The sequence below is a fragment of the Paramisgurnus dabryanus genome, chromosome 16 (genome assembly GCF_030506205.2).
Source record: "Paramisgurnus dabryanus chromosome 16, PD_genome_1.1, whole genome shotgun sequence".
Lineage (NCBI taxonomy): Eukaryota > Metazoa > Chordata > Actinopteri > Cypriniformes > Cobitidae > Paramisgurnus > Paramisgurnus dabryanus.
Window position 1 is genome coordinate 4,826,622 of NC_133352.1, and position 18,573 is coordinate 4,845,194.

Below are 18,573 nucleotides of genomic sequence, written 5' to 3' on the forward strand. Positions count from 1 at the left end.
TGTTTTTTTCTTGATGACCCAAGTGCGTTGACCACTTCAAAAGCGTCCTGATACAAGATCAGTTTTAAGATTATGTCACCTGCTTGCAGAAAAAACTTGTTGGATTTAAAGACTGAGCCATCAGAAACATCCATTAAGATGCCATCAGAAACTGGACAATTCTGAGACTTAACACACTCTTGCCACACAACAGGATCTTTTAGAATAGCTCTTAAAGTCTCAGTTAGGGGTATGTATTGTGCATAACAGTCTTTTCTATGTTGATTGGTGCCCAAGTAAACATTTTGTGGCTGCACATAGGCAAAGTTCTTCTGAAAATACTGCCTTCTGGTATATTAAGTCGAAAGATGACCGCTACATGCAGCATGCAAATCAGTTTCCTGAAGACTCTGAAAAACTGAATGAATCTCAGTTTCTGACATGTTCGTATTTACTCTTAGTGTCTCTTTAATCTTGTCTTTTGTGTATTGATGACAAATGTCATTCAAACCATTTATCTCTGCAGCAATCATTTGAGTTGTTGATGATGGAACAAGATATTTTGCCTGGAGTTGCATGAAAAACAGGGAAAGATTTCTCATGTACAAAGACCTAATATCAGTAACATGAGACTGATTTTCACTTTGGTCAATTTCAGTTTGATTGAGATCAATTTGAGAAGACACAGGTGGCTCAGAGTGTGTGAATCTAGAATTGGCATCAGTGTCATGTTTATGTGTTCTTGAAACATGGGATGTAAATGACGACTTCACTTTAAATGCCTTGTTGCAATTGGTGAATGGGCAATGTACTAACTCATGCTTACTCAAATGTAGCTTAAGGTGTGCAATAAGATCTCTTAGATCTGTGCATTGCTTCTTACAATTTACATCATCACATACAAATGACCTTTGTGTGTGATCTAACTGTAAATCATGGCTGTTGTGGGAACGATAGACATGAGCTTTTAAAGCAGTGTACTTAATAAATTTTTGTCTGCAGTCTGAAAAGCAACATGGAAAATGTATATTTGCTTCATGTCTATGCAAAATCTGATGATCAACATAACTTTTTATGCTTTTCAGGTGCATACCACATGAGTGGCATGTAAACTTTTGCATAACATATGCCATTTTAGCCCACTCCTAACCTCAAGCTAAGTTTGTATGTATGAGATGTGACATGCTAAAGGCTGTGGTTGTTCTCGTCGTATCGTCGTTGTATAGGCACGATGTTTTCTGATTGATGAGTGGTTAATATCCACCTGTAGCCAGAGAGGCAAAAAAGCACGTGTAATTAGTCGGTATAAAGTTGAAATAAAGCAACAAATGAGCACAACAATAAATGCCTTTTTATTGTCTGAAAATCGCTGATAAACCAAGCAATATACGTTTAATCTAAACTAATAACGATGCACATAGCCAAAATGTAATGATTTATGAAACCACCGTCAATAAATGGTTCAAGCATTAACGTTATATGTAGAATTAGACGATCTATTTTATGTGATATTGTTTCATATTATCTTACCTTCGTATCCACTGTGTAAAATATTATCGAAACGCAACACTCAATTGTCGAAGTAGACACAGCGCTGCACTTGCACGTGTGTTTCTGCTGCCAGGTGGTGTGTGGGTGTGGGTGTGTGAAACAGCAGCGGCAGATTCGTCACTGACTGAATTCGAAAATACTGGGAAAAGAAATGTTAACAGTGGATTAACGTTACCATTAATAAATTACAATATTTTGTTCTAGAAAGTTTTCTATATTTAAGAAAAAAATTGTTTAAGTAAACGTTTGACATTTTCCTTATATTAAGTCAAATGTTAAAACAAAAGTTTTTAAAATTGTTTTACAGAGAAAATTGTAAACAGACATCAGAAAATCTTTACAAACTCGAATTTCCCCCCAAAAAACACCATCCACATTTAAAAACAAACTAATATGACACTATCATCTTAGGTTATGTTATCTAATCTGAATGTACTGAGGCAAATGTTGGCACATCTGAAACTAGCAAAACAGCAGAACATGGAGAAAATAGGGTATATACACAGTCAAGCCTGAAATTATTCATACCCCTGCCAAAAGTTTATTCAACCAGCAAGTTTTGTTGTCGTTTTTGCCTGGAACGGACACTTCTCCCAAAAAAAGACGATGTCCTGTGGAAACAGTTATTAGCCTACTCGTCTTTTATTTACATTTGAACAAAAAGTGGCATGTTCAAAATTATTCAGAATAGAAAAGCCTTTATTGGCTATTGCAGCAATCAACCCTGCTGAAAAAAATAAATAAAACCATTACAGAAAATATTAATGGTTTCCATCAAAATACCAATAGGAACCATTAGCTTTTATCATTAAAACCACTACACTGTAGTGTGTTTTGGGCCATATTCCATTAGAACCAATACATTTTCCATTAGAACCAATACATGGAACCAATACATACCATTAGAGACAACAAAGACCAGCACTGTATTGTGTTTTGGGCCATATTCCATTAGAACCAATAAAATTCCCAATAAAACCAATAGAATTTCTGTGATGGGTGTCTATTGTTTTTTTTAGCAGGTAAACACTTCCTATAATTGCTGACCAGCTTTTTGAATGTCTCTACTGGTATTTTTGCCTATTCATCTTTAGCAATAAGCTCCACCTCTTTCAGGTTGGAGGTCTTGCCATCACCCTGATTTTTAGCTCCCTCCACAGATTCTCAATTGGAATTAAGTCAGGACCATTTTTTCAACACTTTTGCTGTGTGTTTTGGGTCGTTGTGATGCTGAAATGTCCACTGGTGCCCAATGTCAAGTTTTTCTGCAGACTGCCTGATGTTGTTGTTGAGAAATTTGATGTTTGCTCCTTTTTCATGGCCATTTACTGTGATTAGGTTCCCTGATCCATCAGCTGAAAAACACCCCCAAAACTTTAGGTTCCCACCACCATGTTTGACAGTGGGGATAGTTCTCCTTTTTTACATCAAATGAAAGCTACATCGTTGTGGGCAAAAATTTACATTTTTGTTTCATCTGACCATAAAACAGAAGACCAGAAGTCTCTTTGTCCAGATTGCAAAGGCCAAGCAGGCTTTTGTGTGCTTTATCTGGAAAAGTGTTGTCCTCCTTGGTCTGTGTCCATGGAACCCAATGGGGTGCAGTGTCCGTTGGACTTTCTGCCTTGAGATGTTGCCATCATCAGAGCCCAGATTTATCAGGATGGCCTTGGTGGTGATCCTTGGATTCTTTTTTTTTACCTCTCTCACTATCCTCCTGGCCAGCACAGGTGTCACTTTTGCCATCATCAGAGCCCAGATTCATTAGGATGGCCTTGGTGGTGATCCTTGGATTCTTTTTTTTACCTCTCTCACTATCCTCCTGGCCAGCACAGGTGTCACTTTTGACCACGTTCTCTGAGATTTTTCACAGTGCGGAACGTCTTGTATTTTTTTATAATACTTTGCACTCTAGCCACTAAAACTTCAAAACATTTAGATATGGTCTTATAGCACTTTCCTGACTTATGAGCAGCCACAATGCGCAGCCGCAGGTCCTCAGTGAGCTCCTTTGTCATGATTGTCCACAAACAAACAGTACATGCCCTGCTGAAAAAAACAGCTTACCAGCAAGACCAGCATATGTTGTGTTTGATGCTAAATAAAAGATGAGTAATATTTTTTTCCACAACGATGCCTCTTGTACATCGTCTTATTATCTTTTGGGAGAAGCCTGTGTCATTTTTTGATAATTTCAGGTTTGACTGTATATATATACACACACACACACACACACACACACACACACACACACACACACACACACACACACACACACACACGCGCGCGCACACACACACACACACACACACACGCGCGCACACACACACACACACACCTGCTAAAAAAACCAGCATCAAACCAGCATGGACCAGCATGGGAATTATGCTGGTCTATGCTGGTTTAGCTGGTGGTCACAGCATACCAGCACCAAAACACAACATATGCTGTTATGACCAGCATGGGATGCTGGTGCTAATGCTGGTTTAGCTGGTGCTAATGCTGGTTTGGTGCTGGTTTAGCTGGTGCTAATGCTGGGGCTGATGCTGGTTTAGCTGGTGTTTGCTAGAAAACCAGCACCAAAACACAACATATGTTGGTCTTGCTGGTATGCTGTTTTTTTCAGCAGGGACACATTCTGGTTTCCATGTTTTGTGGGGACATTCCATAGACGTAATGCATTTTATACCATACAAACTGTATATTCTATTCCCCTTACCTGCCCCATTCCCTAACCCCAACCATCACAAAAACCTTTCTTGTACCTTAGAATTTCAATTAACATCATCTTGTTTGATTTATAAGCTTGTTTTCTCATGGAGACATCAAAATGTCCCCACAAGGTCACAAAAACACTGGTATTCCTATCTTTGTGGGGACAATTGGTCCCCACAACGTGATAATTACCAGGTATACACACACACACACACACGCACGCACGCACGCACGCACGCACGCACGCACGCACGCACACACACACACACACACACACACACACGCACACACACAATAGGGTGGAAAACACACACATTCAATCCTATGGATTTCCTCATTTTGGGAAATCTGCATGTCTTTGTACTATGGAAATCAGAGTCCCTGGAAGAAATATAAGGGTATGGAAACAACACCTGTAAAGGACCAGGATGGAAGCTTGGTTAAAGGCGCTAATGTCCGCGTGTTGTTATTTTTTTCTGTTCTAAATTAATTTATGAGGCCACTGTAAACTTTATTGTTATATTATAATATTATTTGGTGCAGGCATTATCTTACTTTGTTGTAAATAGAAAAGCCTGACAATGTCACTCACCGCTAAAAATCTATAATTATTGTGGTATTCCACAATGTTTCTCACTGTCATACCCCAAACTATTAGGAGCAGTTACACGGACAGGGATTAGACTAGTCCTAGACTAAAATAAATATAAGAACTGTCCAAACTGAAAACTACTTGCACTGACATATCTTCAAATACATCAGTGCCTTTGTTTTGCCTCAAAACACACAGAAGTAATGTTTTTAGTAAGGCATGTTTGTTAAAAATAGTTATATTTACTAATTAAACTAAGGCCTAGTCCTGGTTTAAGATAATCCCTGTCCGGAAAACCACCCCTTAAAGTTTGGGGCTTAAATCCAGAGCTTCCTACTCATATTTTCATCATTGTGGTGGCGTTCATCTGCATTCCAATCGTAAATACGATCTTTATGACATGAAGCACCAAGCTCTAGTTTAGGGACAATCCATACAAACACTCTTTGCTAAAATACATTAGACTGTCACAGTGAAAAGTTCTTTGTCCTGTATCAATGCTAAAGGCCTAACCACTGCAGTCAACACCTTGGATTATACATGCTGTTAAATTAAAGTCTGTAGGCAAGTGATAACCTTAACCCTTAATTTCTAAACCAGACCCGGTTTCAAAGACAGTGTTTATATTAAACCAGGATTAGGTCTTAGTTCAATTTGGGCATTTAATAAGATTTTAAAAATGTGCTTAAGAAAACAACAACCCCTTACTGGTGTGCATCTTGAGACAAAACAATGTCACTGACATGCTTTAAGATATGTACGTGCAAGTTGCTTTCAGGTAAAACAGCTCAAACATGCATGTTAGTGGGAGTACAACCTTGGATGTGAAACACTGGGTATATGTTGTAACTTTTATAGAATTATGCCAATGTTAGCAAACAAGTGTTTTGCGAGGGGACAGAGGGTTAACCTAAACCAACAGGTTGTGTAAAAGTGCCACAAGGGTGAAAAGCAAGTTGATATTATTAGGCATAGTGTTTCTAAGTTCAAGAATTTGTTAAAGTGTAAAAGGGTCATTATGGGTCACATGAATGTAACTATAACCTTACCATTATATGAATCCATTAGCTATTCATATAGGTCTACATGCAGAATTTAATATAAATACATATGCAGTGTTTGCTCTGTTTAATATATACTCTGTTTGGTCTGTAAAATTTCTGTTTAGCAGAGCAGTGGCAAATATTTTGTTATGGTATAAGTTACTGTTAGTTTAATTTTTAATCATGCACTGCAATATAAAACATCTTTAACTAATTGATTTAATATATCAGCCAGCCTACAAATACAACTAAATAATTTGCATGTGTATATTTTTACCTATTCTTTCTTTTAAAACATGACATATTTTCCTGAAATTGCAATGGTATCACACTATTGGCTGTCTCTCCGAGTTGTTTTAAGCATGATTGGTTATTCTGACTGTCATCCGGGAATCTGGGCAATGACAACACGCCTTTTTGAGTGTGTGGGTGTGTCGACTGCTGCTGCGCGGGAGACGGGATCTTCAGTATTACTTCGGTTCTGTGGCTTTTACATTGTTTAAAACATCGACTATTTAACATCGGACAGTTCAATTTTTATTTTGATGGAGTTGCGGGATGTAAATGAAGAACAAAAAAGGAGTAATGATAAGGAATTTTAACTTCGTGTGACGGACATATTGCAATCTGCGGTAGGTAAATAACTTTTTATTTCATATAAAAATCAGCTACATCAAAATATAGTGTGTTACATTAACAATCTAACCGCGATTAGAGCAATATATATATATATATATATATATATATATATATATAGTATATATTTCAATGTAGCGTTATTATGGTACTGTGCATGTTTCTAGCATAGTGTCAGCTAACGTTAACTTAGTTTTTCATAGTAAAACTCAGCATATCTTTACAATGTCTTAACTGAGAGCATTTTCTCTTTAGACAGAGAGGATCTCGAACCACACTTCTTGCCTCTAGAAAATATGCAAACTAGGTTTTTGAGTCTACGGTTGATCGCGGGATATGGGCCTACCGATCATAAGGTGTTTTGGAGCTGGTAAGTAACATTTTGCAACATTTTGCAAGCTTTTGCAAATGTCTCTGTTAGTAAGTAAATAGATAATATTGCTGTGTGTGTGTGTGTGTGTGTGTTTCCCTCGTGATCCAGGAATTTTGGTAATAAAAAGGATCCAGCCACACGATCTTCAGATGCGGTGAGTAGAGGCACAACATGTAAACTCTGCTCAAAGGCCTACTGGTTCAAATATTTGACCTATCTTATTGAGTTCACAGGCATAGCTAACCCAAAAATAAATGTCCTTTTTTAAGATGAAAGTATTTTCAAATCTGTATGACTGAGTTCTGTAAAACACCAGAATTTTGGGAATTAAACAACATTGGAACCCATTGTATAAAAGAAAAAAAGAAGGCATTTCATAAGATAACTTTTTTTTATTGATTACAATAATTTTTAACATTTGGTTAGTCTAGCAAAACCATGGTTAATGTTAGTAGGGTTCTCCCATGGCCCCCAGATCAATGGTCTGTTAAAGGATTAGTTCACCCAAAAATGAAAATTTACTGATAATTTACTCACCAATGCCATCCAAGATGTTCATGTCTTTCTTCAGTTGAAAAGAAAAGTTTTTTTTAGGAAACGTTTTAGGATCTTTCTCCACACAATGGACTTCAATGGTAACCAGAATGTTGAGGTCCAAATCTATGGAGTTTCAAAGGACTTTAAAGTGCTTTAAATGACTGTCCTCAATCCCAGATGAGGAATATTTAGGCCTTATCTAGCGAATCCATCACTCATTTTCTAAAAAAATTAATAAAAATGTATATACTTTTTAACCACAATTGTTTGTCTTGTGCTGGACTGCAACGCGCATGACGTCATTATGTTGGAAAGGTCACGGGTGACATCATTAAACATTCATTAATCATCCATTTGCACACAAATTACCATTTTAAACAATAAACTGACACAATGACATAAATATGTCTTTCGACATACAATAAAATTTGAAAAATCCTCCTTCTCCACGCTAGTAAACAATGGGGCATTAATTCTGACTACATCCAACTTGACCTTTCCAACGTGACGCCTCTACCAATTTTATTATAGTTTTCCATTTTTCATTAGTTTCTATTTTTATTTCGTTTTGACTTTTTGTTTTTGTTTCGTTTTAATTCGTTTCTAAAGTGGGTTTGCTAGTTTACTTTAAGCATTTTCAAAAAATAAAAACTAGTTTTAGTTTAGTTTTTATTAGTTTTAGTGTTAGTTTTTAGTCTTTTTCGTAATTTGGGTTATTTGTCAGGGGCAAGAATTAAAAAAGTCTGAAAAAGAATTGTGTAATAATAACTCAACAAAAACGTCATACAATTTTGGAAAATATACATTCAAAAATAAAAACAGTACATAAAACTTACATATGTAAAATGTAAACAGTCTCAAGTTCAACACTCCACAGTAAGTGGAAAATGTGATGTGTGCCAGTAAAAAACTTGAAGAGCCAACAGACTAAAGAAGACATACATGAACCGCATGTATGCAACCCATTTTTGAGCCACAACAAGACATTTCTTTCAGATTGTCAGGGAGCTCAATCTGAGAAAAGAACATGACAAATAACCAGAGGTGGAAAGAGTAGACAAAAACTTTACTCAAGTAAAAGTACAAGTAAATAAATAAATAAATACACAAGTAGCGAGTTACTAGTTACTCTTGAGAAAAAAATAATATATACATACATGCACACACAGTATACAGTGCACACCATAAGTATCAGGACAGTAAAGACAAAAGTTTGCTGTTGAGACCAGAAATTGGTAAGATGAAAATCAGTGTGTCAGAAGTACAGAAGTCATATTTTATTAACCTTTGATTCATTTTCAAAATACATGCTTTAACAACAAAGAAAAACAGCCTTTAATGCTGACTTGTATGTTGTACCCAAACGCAAAACTCCAAAAAAGTGGATCAAACTGATACTACACACCTGTGAACAATTAATGCATTAGGACACAGTTCATCACTTGAACACTTCTGAGTCAATGGTCATACGGTGGCCACATTAGATAGTATTAAAATACACACGTGTTGTGTCATTGAGTTGGAATAGTGTGCATGTTAAAACAGGTGACATTTCTGTACTTTTGTCTGTTCATCTTTTACTGTTTAGACATTTCTTGACTCCACAGCAAACTGAGGATTTTTGCCTGTTTTGTCTGAAAACTTTTGAAAGGCACGTAGGCCTACAGTAGGCCTATATGTGTAAAATGCAAAATACACAAACAGTAAAGATTAGAATACTTAAGACAAACACAGAATAGACAAGCATTTCTATGAAATTAACTTGTGTCTTAAGGTTGATGTATACAGCTTATAGCATTTACATCATACAGTTCAGTATACAGCGAAGACGTCAATCATAGATGGACTTTCTTCATTCAGTCAAGTGTACACAGTGCTTCTGGAGAACGCGCGCGCGCGCATGCGTTTAAATGTTTCTAACGACGAACAGGTCGCGCGTATATAATGGCGGGTACACGTGTGAAGCTTTGCTTTTAGTTAAAAGATTAGTAAATTCATATTCACGTAATCAAACACTCTTTATGTTCTGCGTGTTTCTAGACACGTGCAAAACCACATCAGACGATTCAGTTGTTGCAGCGATCTAAACAATTCATTTAAACTGATTCGCAAACCAATTCAAACAGCTTGACCAGTTTGCTTTGTAAAGAATAGACTCAAAAGACTCATTTTCTTTCAACACCTTGTAAGGAATAAACTTAAACGAGTCATTAATTCGCGAATGTGTGTGTGTGACGCATGAGTGAGAGACGCATGGAAAGGAATTTGAAGCTTAACGTAATTTGCTCTATGAAAGACATTGACAAAGACGAAAACTAAGGACATTTAATCTATAATTTTATTTTATTTTAGTTAGTTTTGCCAGACACACATTACAGTTTTAGTTAGTTATCGTTTTTTTTGTAATGCCTCGTTTTATTTTTATCTCAGTTAACGACAATGTTTTTTCCCACATAGTTTTCGTTTTTTCGTTCGTTTTCGTTAACGATTATAACCTTGGCCTCTACACAAACTTTTTGCACTGGTGTGCCTAGCTTTTATTCTTAGGTGTACCAGCACAAAAGTAAGGTGCACAAAAAGGGACCAAAAAAACGCAAGTAGAATGTTAAATGTTTAAAGTTTTATGTCTCTTTCTCGTCGCCCTCGCGCCGGTGATGGCATAAGCGTGTTGAGCTTGCATCTTGAATTACCCTAAATTATGGTCATACAGATAAAAGTAAAACAACATTCAAATTTCACCAAAGAAAGATGAAATCATCATGTTCTATTGATTTAAATGGTATTTGCGCATGAAACCCTTGGGGGAAATTATTTATAAATGAGTCAACAATGCAAATTAAGGAATGAACCGCTAGTCTGGCAGGGCGGTAATGGCGATACCGCAAACGCCAAAAAGTTTATAGGATTAGATTTGTAAGTAAGATTATGATGAAAACCGTGGTCCTGGCTTTTTTCTATAAATTTTGCACCCGCGACGTCATTGTTGTTTGTGTTTACGTTCAAATCATTTTTCTTATGAATTATGCTCTGGCTCGAACTCGATTGAAGGAGGCTCATACCTAATGCCACCTTTGGACCAGGGCCGATTTGATGGGAGGTTGATGTCAGAGCATTGGTTAGGATCTTCGGGCGGATCAGGCCTTAACTTAACATTCTTAATGATAAAGTTGTCAATTGTTCTTTTCCTCTTCTCTTATCATCTGCGGCTACATCCACTACATCTGACGGACCAAGGCTACTCGCCTCTCTCTGACTGGAGCTCACACGCATTTTTAAATGTACACACATACATCTGGACCACAGATTTTCCCTCTAACGCCTGGTCGCACCGGCCCGACCTGAGATTTTTTTTAAGTAGCACCATTGAGATTATGTTGCACTCTTGAGCCCTGATCTTGGATGGCATTGGGGTGAGTCAGGAAATTTTCATTTTGGGATGAATTAATCCCTTAAAGGAACACGCCCACATTTTGGGAATTTAGCTTATTCACCGTATCCCCTAGAGTTAGATAAGTTCATACATACCTTTCCCATCTCAGTGCATGCTTCAACTCTGTCTGAAGCAGCCCCCGCTAGCTAGCTTAGCACAAAGACTGGACATCGAGCGCCCTCAAAAAAGAAGTCACTGGCCGCAACTGGATCATAGTCCCTTATGTGCCATATAAATGTGGTGAACAGAGGACCCAGAGAACATAGGAAGGACCCCCAATGAATCCAGTGGTGGCAAATTATATCAAGTGTTAAACCTCCCCTTTGAAATGCAGAAATCCACATAGTTTTACATCATTCTGGATTTGTAACACACTCGGGGTGTCATTCCCGCAACATTTTCCAGGATGTAGCTCTGCAATTTAGTATTATGAACTCTGGGTAAAACCTTTAACTTTGACTGCTCTGAACTTCAAAATATGCACATTTCATGACTGAATTAAAAGGGACTCCATAAAACATTTATTTAGTTATCAATTGATGATAAAACTATGAGTGACATGATGTTTGACCAGCTATTATCATGTCCATAAATGCAAATTAGACCCAACCCGGTTATTAAAGAAGTACTATTTTTTGCATTTACAAATTGTTCCTACATCGAAATATATCAGCTTGTGCTTGTCTTGGACAGATGCTACATTTTGGCCCAAACCAGTTGTAGCTGCCTGTCTTTAAGTAATTTTTTTATATTATAGGCATTAATGGTGAACACCTGCTGGTCATTCCGTGTGAAATCAACCAGAATTGTTCCTAAATGTTTATTTTGATGACTTTTTTTGGAGAAAGTAATACTAAAATGATGAAAAAGGTAAAAATATGAATTTAAATGTGAATGGCTCCAGCTAGCAAACTGCTCCCAATAGGTGACAAAATAACACCAACATTTTCCTATTTATGTGTTGTGATTTGTATAGTCACACCGTGTACAAATAACATCATATGAGACACAGACATCTTTCAACCGTATACATACTGGGAACTATATTCTCAGAAGGCGAAGCACTGCTACTTGGGCGGAATGATAGTTCCCAGTATGTATACTGTTAAAAGATGTCTGTGTCTCATATAACCATGTTATTTGTACATTGTGTTACTATACAAATCACAACACATAAATAGGAAAATGTTCGCATTATTTTGTCAATTATTGGGAGCAGTATGCTAGCTGGAGCCATTCACTTCCAGTCTTTGTGCTTGCTAAGCTAGCAGGGGCTGCGTCAGACAGAGTTACAGCACGCACGGAGATGAAAAAGGTATGTATGGACTTATCTAACTCTGGGGAATACTGTCAATAAGCTAAATTCTCAAAATGTGGGCATGTTCCTTTAAGAGAAGTAGGCTTATTTTTATTGAAGCAGGTTTAGTTATCCAAGAACATACAGTATGATAAATTAATCTTTGATTTTTAAGGTATTTTATTAGAGTGTAATGTGTGTTGCTTGCGTTTTTAAAATATGTGTTTGTTGCGTCATGTGAACCATGTGCATCACGTGTTTTGTCAAAATAAGTGCCTGCTGCACACGCGTCAAAACCGTTTATGATAAAAGAGACGCTCACGTTCACAATATACACGCCAGACAGTAAACTCTGATTACACATAAGATTATGCGAGTATCTGGCAAACGCGAGCGTCTCTTTTATCATAAACCGTTTACACGCATCTTATAGCAGGCACTTATTTTGACAAGACACGTGATGCACATATTTTGAAGGAACCACACACATGATGGTTGACATACATGTTGTGATGAACTTCACATCGAGCGCCCTCAAAAAAGAAGTCACTGGCCACAACTGGATCATAGTCCCTTATGTGCCATATAAATGTGGTGAACAGAGGACCCAGAGAACATAGGAAGGACCCCCAATGAATCCAGTGGTGGCAAATTATATCAAGTGTTAAACCTCCCCTTTGAAATGCAGAAATCCACATAGTTTTACATCACTCTGGATTTGTAACACACTCGGGGTGTCATTCCCGCAACATTTTCCAGGATGTAGCTCTGCAATTTAGTATTATGAACTCTGGGTAAAACCTTTAACTTTGACTGCTCTGAACTTCAAAATATGCACATTTCATGACTGAATTAAAAGGGACTCCATAAAACATTTATTTAGTTATCAATTGATGATAAAACTATGAGTAACATGATGTTTGACCAGCTATTATCATGTCCATAAATGCAAATTAGACCCAACCCGGTTATTAAAGAAGTACTATTTTTTGCATTTACAAATTGTTCCTACATCGAAATATATCAGCTTGTGCTTGTCTTTGACAGATGCTACATTTTGGCCCAAACCAGTTGTAGCTGCCTGTCTTTAAGTAATTTTTTTATATTCCCTTTTCCAACAGTGATAAATGCTAATGATAAAACGCTTTTTAACTTTTGTTTTTTAAGTCAAGCATTGGAACAATGTTTACGGAGCAGAACAGGCACCAACAGAGAAACAAGTCCATCACTAGTAAGTATGAACTGCAGCATTATTAAACCATAGTGAATTTTAAAGACACAATGCACTCAAAAATAAAAATTATCTCTCTTTTTCTCCCTCATGCCATCCGACATGTATATCTGACTTTCTTTCCACAGAGATTATTTTTTTAAATGATCCAGTATTGTAGGTCAATATAATGCAAGTGCATGCTCCAGAAACTACATACAGCCTACACACAGCCTGCTGTGTTGTTTGGTCGTTCGTCCACACGAAAACGCTCGTTGGTGTTTTAAGCCCCCACAGAGCCTGGTAGGCACTCCCCGTGCCCGAGCGCTTCAGCCAATCACAGCACTGGCGCTTGATATTGAGCCTTCCGCCAGCTTCTGGCAGTTCATGCTCACCGTTAATCTTTTATTATAACTTATTTTATAGTTTGAGAATCATAGTGACAAGTGACAATGGTTTGAAAAAAAGTAACCAATACCTGAAACTGGCACGAAAAAGAAAGTCTTGCCACAGACACGTGAAAACGCGGAAACACGTCACTTTAATGCTCGAAACATTTTGAGCTGAATTCAAATACAGTCACATACATTCCTATCTTACCATATCTGCGCTACTCACCCAACCAATGGTGAGCTCGAAACTGCCTGAAGCTGGCGGAAGGCTCGATATCTAGCGCCAGTGCTGTGATTGGCTAAAACGCTGTGTCTTCCAGGCAGCGCTGCTTTGAAGGCTTGGTTGCGGGCTTAAAACACCAACAAACAAGGTCACTGAAACTGAATATTTTTGAAAACCCCTGCCAGGATAAGGATTTTCAAAAACTGGTTGCAGTGTTGTTGTGTAGACAGTAAAACCAGGGTTTTTTCTTCTGATTAAGGCTTCTGATTGGCCAACGTGGCTTTACGATTAGGGTTATACCACCACCTGCCGGTGTGGCATGCTCTTGACAGCGAGTGATAGCATGTTTTTCCGCTTTCATGTAGGTGGAGATTTCTTTTAAACCAAGCATGTGTGGAGGGGATTTTTTTAAACCGCAGGAGTAAAAACTCTGGTTATCAAATACCCGTGTCCGTGTTGACTGGGCCAAGTTAATGAGATAATGAAGTAATGGATTAGGCATTAATGGTGAACACCTGCTGGTCATTCCGTGTGAAATCAACCAGAATTGTTCCTAAATGTTTATTTTGATGACTTTTTTGGAGAAAGTAATACTAAAATGATGAAAAAGGTAAAAATATGCAATAGATATTTAAAAACTGCCGTGTGTGTATATATATGACTCAATCTTACAGTTTTAAAAAGTAACACTGAAGCACAGTCAAAAGCTGCAATCTTTCACTTTTGCCTCTTTATCACCATCTCTGTTTGAAACCTACATTTACAATTTGCTTGCAGTTATTTTCTAAACATGGATGATGTTTAACTTCTAAGCAACTGTTGTCAGAACAAAAAACAAGTGCTCAACTATTCCAGCTTCCACATACGTGATTTAGTAGACAAATCTTCTTTCTAATGTGATGTAATCACAAGTCAAATGGATATTTACCACAAGAATTATCACAATAAATCTCCAGTTTGTGTTTTAGATTCTTTTAAAGTCACCATTATGGTGATTAGTGTTTCCTTTGGTTAAGCATTTGTCCCTTGACCTTCCCTAAACCAACTCTCCAGTTTTAGCAATTGCAAGAGTGTTTTAATAAGAGCACTTGTTCATTGCTTGATGTAGAAGAAATCCTATCATGTGATCTAAAATTGCTTGCTTAAATCTTCTGCTGCATAACATTAAGACATGAAATGATACAAGAAAGGTGAAGAATAGAGATAAAGCATAAAAAAGTGATGCTCTATGCAAATGACACGGTTTTTAATAAGAGTGCTTTAATGCTTTAGGTTTTGTTTTTTGCATCAGAGAGACATCAACACTTAAGATACAAATCTCAAAAATGGTGACGTAAATGGTAAGAAAGTTGAAAAATTTTGTCAAGAGTCTTTGAAAGAGTTTTCTACAGTCCTGGTACCCAGCATGGATTGCGGCATGAAGCTTTGTTGTTGATTGTCACCATGATTGAGTTTCATAGGCTGATTGTTGATATCTCAGGGTGTCCGACTGACACCACATATTAGATTTGTGTAAAAAAATTAACTCTTAAGGGTATGGATTTTTACAGCACAGGAGCATCACAGGTTTGACAGAACATAAAATTATAATTTACATTCAATGTTTTTTTTTTTTTTGAGTTTGAGATCATTGAATCACAATAATTAAAGCATCATGAAATACTGACCAACAAATTTTTTAGATATTAACAGAGTAAACTTTAGGATCTGATCATTTGAAAATTAGGAGAAAACGTTTTTGTGATATTTTTGTCTACCTGGTTTAAACTCCATATCGTGTAAACGTCACGGGCTGTGACGTGGCAAATTATGGTAGTACATCATGACCGTTGGTGTCTCATTATTTATAAGATGGCGTGTTGTTATCCAATGCGAAGACGTTTAGCTTTTGTGTGTGCGCACGTACATGGTCAGCTGGGGGAGGGGTGTCCGGGGCTCAGGATAAATAGCACATGGATACGGTTTTGTATAGTAAATGTGAGTGCACCATTACGCACACTCTGTAAATGCGTTGAATGATTTTTCTCGCAATGCTGTCAGGATGAGACTTACCATCTACTCAATTTGCTCGGGGAAAGCTACGGGAGGCAGGTGGACTTTGATCTTCAAACACGCTATTATTTCAACTATAACAGTTTCACTTGACCTTTGTTTAAATTAAATATTATAATCAGTTTAATTATTTCTGTAATACTACTATTCTTAGTAAATCTTAATATTTGTTAGCTTATATCAGTTGCCCCGCCCACTCAATGCTGTTCTTCTCAAAGCGTCAACACCCATTTAAGTTGCATTTTTCAAAATGATAGTGAGGTAGACTGGAGCTGAAACAGCGGGGTTTCATGACCCTTTAACAACTAGCATATCAACAGTTTAAGACTTCATCTAGCTCATCCTCCTCTGCTCTAACAGATGTGTTTTATAAACACAATGAACAGAAGATGACTAACTCTAAACTTCAAGACCCAAGTGCCCAACTAAAGGAAACACTAATCCACACAATGGTGACTTACTTTATTAACCAGATTTACAGCTGTTGTAAAGAGATTAAACTTATCATCCATGTTACTCTACAAGCAAGTTGTACAGGTTTCAAACAGGGATAGAGAGGCAAAAGTGAAAGATTGCAACTTTTGACTCTGCTTCAGTGTTACTTTTTACACTCTGTAAGAGAGAGTCATATATACACCCAGCAGTGTTCATTTAACACTGGGGATTACATCTATTGCATTTAATATAATTTAACTTTCTTCTTCATTTTAGTATTATTAAAAAGAGTCATCAAAAATTAGAAACAGGAAAATTTCTAAATTAAGTTGATTTGACATGGAATGACCAGCAGGCATTAACCATTGATGAATAATTCATCACTTCATTATCTCATTAACTTTAACACTCTGCAGAGTGGGACCATATCCCAGCAGTGTTAATTCAACACTGGGAGTTTTACTGTGTAACTGGTGATGTCAATTTGTAAAGAAAGACTGCACACCATCACCGTTTTCACAGATTCACATTTTTGTAGTTTAGACTAAGACGATTATAGTTGAAAACAGAATCGTTGAAACGGCCCCTTTCAAAGCATAATAAAAAGACCCAGGGCATAGGGATGCTCACTTGTGATTGGAATTTGCCCACAGTCATGATTTTTAGATCAAACCCTATTTAAAGTCACCTGAACCAGCTAATGGAGATCCTCAGGAAGACCAGAAAAAACATGCAGGTGTTTGGAGCAACACTCTGCAGGAACCCTAGGAGTTTGTCACACATGAACTGAAGGTATAGTTCACAGTCAGGCAAACATGAAAATTCTCCCAAATAATTACTCGCCCTCATGTTCCAAACGTATGCAGTTTTGTTGCCAACATTTTTCAAAAATATCTAATATCTTTAATAATGTCACACAAGCAGAATAGACCTTTTTTAAAAAAAAAAACACATAATCAATCAATTTATTTAATTTCTTGGAGAATATCAAGAGAAATACCATCATTACCCGTATCACAGCAGTCTGTAAACACCTCCAGTTAATACAAATATTTTGGGTTTTATTTTGTAATACAAATTGGCATTTTCAGTTGTTTACCTCGGAATGATAGGCCTACCTCTGGAAATTATTGTCCATTGTTGTGAATCTACATGTTCCTTCTTTTTGTGATGCACATGTTTCTATCAGACAAAACAGCAGACAAACAGACAATTAAAAAAAAAATGTATTAATTTTGGTGTGTCCTTTTTTTTCTTCCCAGATGCACCAAGGATCCAGCTGATTACTGGCATTTTCCAGGATTGCTCTTTATTTGCTGTATCTGTCACATCTGGTACACTTTTGTATGTTTTGAATTAACTTATTAATACACTTGCATAGTTAGGATTCTGAATTAAAAGACAGTATAATATTTTATATAAGAACTATGCGGGGCCCCCAGGGGTCAGGAGAATATTGTGGAAAACAATATATAAAACTTAGTTGGAAAATACAAGCCAAAAACAGCACAATTAGTTATTCTCCACCCGTTTCAAATGTGAAATCATCATGATATTAACCTGACAGTTTTCTACCACATAAAGTTTGAGAATTTTATGAAACTCTACTGATAACTAGTTGTATTTAATTTATATGTGTATTATAATATATATGTTGTATTTAATTTAAGATATATACTGTAATCTATCAACTGAATCATTCAATTTTATTTAGATTACATGTTTACTTAATTTACAGGTTCTGGTCATATAATGAGAATATGATCAAAAGGTTGATTTGTTTCACTAATTCCATTCAAAAAGTAAAACTTGTATATTATATTAATTCATTACACACAGACTGATATATTTCAAATGTTTATTTCTTTTAATTTTGATAACTATAACCGACAACTAAGAAAAATCCCAAATTCAGTATCTCAGAAAATTAGAATATTACTAAAGACCAATACAAAGAAAGGATTTTTAGAAATCTGTGCCAACTGAAAAGTATGAGCATGTACAGCACTCAATACTTTGGGCTCCTTTTGCCTGAATTACTGCAGTAATGCAGCGTGGCATGGACTTGGATCAGTCTGTGGCACTGCTCAGGTGTAATGAGAGCCCAG

The 18,573-nt window shown here is 36.8% G+C and overlaps 1 long non-coding RNA gene across 2 annotated transcripts; it reads left to right on the forward strand.

Moving 5' to 3' along the window:
• Positions 1-6,326: 6,326 nt before the first annotated feature.
• On the forward strand, positions 6,327-18,054 carry LOC135749521 (uncharacterized). Of its 2 annotated transcripts, none has more exons than XR_010532414.2 (5): positions 6,327-6,516; positions 6,772-6,886; positions 6,998-7,043; positions 13,321-13,384; positions 17,728-18,054. It is a non-coding gene; the product is annotated as an uncharacterized lncRNA (long non-coding RNA). The 2 variants fall into 2 exon arrangements; XR_010532413.2 differs by having other exon boundaries at positions 6,327-6,512.
• The last annotated feature ends 519 nt before the right edge of the window (positions 18,055-18,573 follow it).